The sequence below is a fragment of the Brassica napus genome, chromosome C1 (assembly GCF_020379485.1).
Source record: "Brassica napus cultivar Da-Ae chromosome C1, Da-Ae, whole genome shotgun sequence".
NCBI lineage: Eukaryota > Viridiplantae > Streptophyta > Magnoliopsida > Brassicales > Brassicaceae > Brassica > Brassica napus.
This window is the reverse complement of record NC_063444.1, coordinates 3,124,411-3,130,410: the sequence shown is the minus strand read 5'-3', so window position 1 is coordinate 3,130,410 and position 6,000 is coordinate 3,124,411.

The following is a 6,000-nucleotide window of genomic DNA, read 5'->3' as shown; positions in this document are numbered from 1 at the left end:
TTCCAAAGCTTTATATAATATACATGAACACAAAATAGTTTGATCCTTTCCAAAAGAATCTTTTCATTCGCTTGAGTGTGCGAAGACCAGCAATAATCTTGTACGTAACAATTCCAAAGATATTTACATCGATGTGGTTCCTGTGATGACGGGTTCTACGTACTCCCGAGATGCATAGTCGTTTCTTCCGGTACTCTTTTGAGAGAATCATAAAAAGCAGAAAATGTGAATTGGTTACTTGTTGAAGAAGTAACTAATAATATTTTAAATTTGTAAGAGAGAAGGGAGACATGTTACTTACTGCAGTAACAAAATGAGTATTATCTCCAATACCTTTCTTTAGCCAGAACAACGCCTGATTATTTTGGATTAAAATCATCATCGAAAAAAATGTATCATGATTTGAAGGCTCTGTATATTACCTGGTCAAGAAACATGCATCTAGTTAATGCATAAAACAATGAAAAGGGTCTGTTGTAAACCAAATTCTTTGTTGATTTACCTGGAGTTCATGAAAATAAACCAATCCTTGAGCTGCACGGAGCATGATCTCAAGCCTTTGTTTCCATAGCAAAAAACTCTTTGTGTCCTCTGAGCAATATCCTAAGAGCCGCACTAAGTTTAATTCATTAACTACGCGCAATAACTAAATCAAGCCATTGCTTGTGCCCTTTTATTAGAAACAAATGATCAATAATATCAAACCTAAACCTTTTTATTGGACAAAGTTCGAATACTATTGTTTCAATAACCAAGGCATAACCAATTACATACATACCTATTGACTTTATCGTTTGAATCTCTTAACAGCGACAGCAAGTGGAACAGAATGAGAATCTTCGCCAGTTGCAGTTGGATCGTTAATGATGGCTTTATAAACACTACCAAAACCACCTTCACTGATCTGAAGAATTCTATCAAAACCACACATGGCGTTACTGATTTCTTTGTAAAGAAAATAAGACAGTGTACCTTTGAAGAACTGCAAGTTATATTGCACTTCAAGCCATTAATAATAATTTCTTACTTTTTAAGCTTCAAATGGATCAATACTTTCCAGAAAGTTGTGCCTTACTTAATGCATAATACTGGACGTGGATGGAGAGGATGACCATCAGCCAACCTAAGGTGGCCAACAACATCTACAACAAAGACAGAGTTATAGTGCGAATTTGCAAAGAGAAGTAAGTTGATGGGATCTGGGCTAAACTCACCATGAAGATCACCTATGAGATCACAATTGGCTTCAAAATATGTAAAGGAGTGCATTCTGAATTGGTCTGACAAAATTGGGAAGACTATTTTCTTCAGGCCCTGAAAGGATAGTCGTGTGTAAAGCAAATAACACGCTTCTGATCAGCTACACAGAACATAGCCTTGCTGTTGGAGTGTGTAGATGGAGCCATGCTTGAGCCGACTTTCATATCACTCGAGACGGTTTTGAGCAATGAAACCTTGTGCCACAGTACCCTATAGATAAGATCAAAGTACTATTTTAGTCAATATATAGAAGAAGCATGCCTATTATAAGGTGAACAGACAATAATAAGCGATGAATACTGGATTGATTTATATCATCACTACAAGAAAACAGCGGTATTCTGACGGACATTCCGACGGAAAATGAAATCCTCGGAATATCCCGAGGAATTTCCGAGGATATTCCGAGGAAACACAAAATTTGGTTTCCTCGGAATTTCCTTGGAATATACCGACGGAATTCCGAGGAAATATTAATCCATCGGAATATTCTTATGGAATACCGAGGAAAAATGTATTCATCGGAAAAAACCGATAAATTCCGAGGATATATTATAGCCGTTAGAGAGCCGTTGGAGGATTTTAAAATTCCGAGGAAATTCCGACGAACTAGCCGTTTCCGTCGGAATTCCGTCGGAATTTCCTCGGGCTGTCGGGAGGATTTCAACTATAAATACAAGCACCCCTCTTCCTCTTCATTCACTCCGTATCTTCATCCTCCCTCTTACTCTCTTTAAACACGAATTTGATTCATAAAAAACATGTCTTCTTCAAATTATCGTTCTTGGATCGATCGACCTCATTTGGATCCGAACACGAGATTGCTTACGGAAGAATACCAACGAGGTATAACCGAATTCATGGGGTTAGTTCACCGACAACCGGAAGCAAAAACATGTATGTTAAGATGTCCTTGCTCTAATTGTAAAAATAGAAAGGTTATTAAAGAGTGGGATGTTTGGACTCATCTATATTTGAGTGGGTTTACACGAAGTTACAAAATTTGGTATCATCATGGGGAAACTGATTATGAACATGGTAGTACTAGCGAACCTCAGCCAGCGGTTAGATTAGAAGAACCAATTAGAACGGATGTAGATTATGGTGTAGGTACTGAGCAGATGGTAAATGATCATTTTAGAGGGAAAGACTTACCCAATGCACAAGCTAGGAGATTTTATGATATGTTGGATGCTGGAAAGCAACCATTGTACGAAGGTTGCAGAGATGGTCATTCAGCTTTATCATCTGCTACAAGATTGATGGGCATTAAAACAGATTAGAATTTGGCTGAAGACTGTGTGGATGCGATTGCTGATTTTGTAAAAGGTATTCTACCCGGGGATAATGTAGCTCATGGTTCATACTACGAGGTTCAGAAACTCGTAGCTGGTCTTGGTTTATCGTATCAGGTAATAGATGTATGCAGCGACAACTACATGATTTATTGGAGGGCAGATGAACAGCGGGTTACATGCAAATTTTTTGGAAAGCCTCGTTATAAAGATACAAGTGGAAGAGTTCCAGTGCCATATAAAAGGATGTGGTATTTGCCTTTGATGGAAATGTTGCAGAGGTTGTATCTGTCTGAACGCACAGCGCAACCAATGAGATGGCATGCAAAGCACTCAACAGATGGTGAGATCAGACATCCTTCAGATGCAAAAGCGTGGAAGCATTTCCAATCAAAGTATCCCGACTTTGCGTATGAGAGAAGAAATGTCTACCTTGGTGCTTGTACTGATGGTTTCAGCCCGTTTGGCAAGAGTGGAAGACAATATTCTCTATGGCCAGTCATTCTTACACCATACAACCTACCCCCAAACTTGTGCTTGCGACGAGAGTTTTTGTTTCTCCCGATTCTCGTTCCCGGACCAGAGCATCCTAAGAGATCACTTGATGTGTTTCTTCAGCCACTAATATATGAGTTGCAACAACTATGGGCTCAAGGTGCTGAAATATACGATGTTTCGTGTAAAGAAAACTTTCAAATGCGGGCAGTACTAATGTGGACAATAAGTGATTTTCCAGCATATGGTATGTTATCTGGATGAACAACGCATGGAAGGCTATCATGTCCATATTGTCAAGATAACACTGATGCTTTCCAACTAAAACACGGAAGGAAAACGTGTTGGTTTGACTGTCACAGGAGATTCCTACCACCTGATCATCCATATCGTAGGAGTAGGAATTTGTTTACGAAGAACAAGAGGGTGTTTGACAGTCCACCTCCGGAAATTTGTGGGAAAGATTTGAAGACACAACTAAGAGATTTTGGTGCAGAAAGGACGCCAGACGTCGGTGGACATGAGCGTTTTCCGGTAGATGCTGTTGGGGACCTACATAACTGGCACAAAAAAAGTATTTTCTGGGATCTGCCATACTGGGAGGATCATCTGCTAAGGCATAATTTAGATGTCATGCATATTGAGAAGAACTTTTTTGACAATCTCATGAACACGATCCTTAATGTTCAAGGTAAAACAAAGGATAATTTGAAGTCAAGACTGGATTTAGTCGATATATGTGCTCGTTCAGAACTTCATGTTGATGAGAATGGTAGGGCTCCTTTTCACATATACCGACTTGATGCAGAGGGAAAAGATGCGTTCTTTGATTGGATTTCAAACGATGTGGAATTTCCAGACGGTTACGCATCTAATTTGCGTAACTGTATCGACAGAAAGGAAGGAAAGTTTACTGGCTTGAAAAGCCACGATTGCCATGTAATGATGCAGCGCCTCCTTCCGTTTGCCTTCAAGGAACTATTACCACGAAATGTTCATGAAGCAATTGCAGGGATAAATGGTTTCTTCCGCGATTTATGCACGAGATCAGTGACTCTTGAAGGTATTGAAAATTTGAAGACTAACATAGCCGTGATTCAGTGCAACCTTGAGAAGATATTTCCTCCCTCATTTTTTGATGTTATGGAGCATCTTGTTATTCACCTGGCAAGAGAATTAGAACTTGGTGGTCCTGTGCAGTATAGATGGATGTATCTGTATGAGCAGTATATGTTCCATTTGAAGAAGATGGTGAAAAATTTAAGTAGGGTGGAAGGTTCTATAGTCGCACAAATGATCAATGAAGAAACTTCAAACTTTGCCAAGTACTACTTTCCAGCAGAAGTTCAGACCAAAAACAGAAGACCTGCTCGGCATGATGATAGAGGCGAACGGGCAACATATCATGTTACGGTTCCAGACATTTTCACAGACGTTGGACGACTTAGCGAAAAACCAAAGGACCGTCGACTTACTGAGCAGGAGCGCAGTAATTTGCAAACATATTTGCTCACCAACTGCGAAGATGTTCTTCAATATGAGAGGTAAATAAATTAGCTTACAAAATTTTATTTTAACAAGTTGAAATTTAAATCTTAATTAATTACATTATTGTCATCATATGTACAGGATTTTCATGGCAGAAAAGCGGTTCGAACATAGATACGCCACAGAAGACGAACTAGAAGAAATGAAGCAGAGAGAATTTTCTTGATGGATGTTTACTTATGTGAGTGCTTTAAACAAATTAAAATATCATTTATCACATATTTATACTAATTCACATTTATTAATATAACATATATATGTGCTATTAATACAGGTGTCTACTGGTTTGACCAGATGTGAAACATTTAACGATTGGATACACGAGATGGTCGTTGGACCAAAATTTGTTGTGAAGTCATATCAGAGATTTTGTACTCGAGGATATGCATTCACAACTCAGAAGAGGAGACGTTCGAGTACGACTTATGATGCTGGCATTTGTTCTGCATCAGGAGATGATGTATACTACGGACACATACATGAGATTTTGGAAATCAAGTATTTGGGCATGGTTGGATTGCGCTGTACTGTTTTCTATTGTGATTGGCACGACAACACTCTAGATCGAGGTGTGAGAACAGATGCATTTGGTGTTACATCAGTAAATTCGAGGCGAAAGCTGCAATATTATGATCCTTTCATTCTTGCTTCTCAGGCCGATCAGGTAATTAAATGTTAATTATTTAGAATGATTCATCATCATGTGTATTAATTTATAATTTTACTAATAATTTTTTAAATGTTACAGGTTTGTTATATCAAGTACCCCCGGGTAAGGAACAGAGATGATCCATGGGTTACTGTTACAAGACTCAACCCGAGAGGCCGAGTTCAGGGAAGTTCTGAGCTGGAAGACCCACTACAACCAAGCACATCCGACAACTTAAGTGCAGCAGAAGATTTAGCTGGAGTTAGCCTTGTAGTCGATTTAACCGACTTCGGAGAGGAAGTCGTCGTTCACGTAGAGGATGAACCAGTGATTGGAGAGTTTCACCAAGATTCAGATTCAGATTCATCTGGTGATGATGACTCGGAAACATACTACCATCGACTTTTTTTTTTAATAGAAATACCGAGGAAATTCCGAGGGGAGATAGGTTTTCCTCGGAATTTCCTTGGAATAGACCAAGTCGATTTAGGGATTTGATTATAGAGTCTTTTTCCTCGGAATTCCCTCGGTATTTTCGATGGAATTCAGAGGAAGATAAGGGTTTTCCGAGGAAATTCCGAGGAACTAGGGTTTTTTTACCGAAAACAACGTTTTGCGGATTGAATAACACGTATATAACCTTTATTGAGTGTCTTAACCAGATTATGAAGTCAAACTTTGGTGTTTTACCCAATAACAAACACTTTTACGATTGCATGAACGAAAACCACACAACATAAGAGAAACACTTAT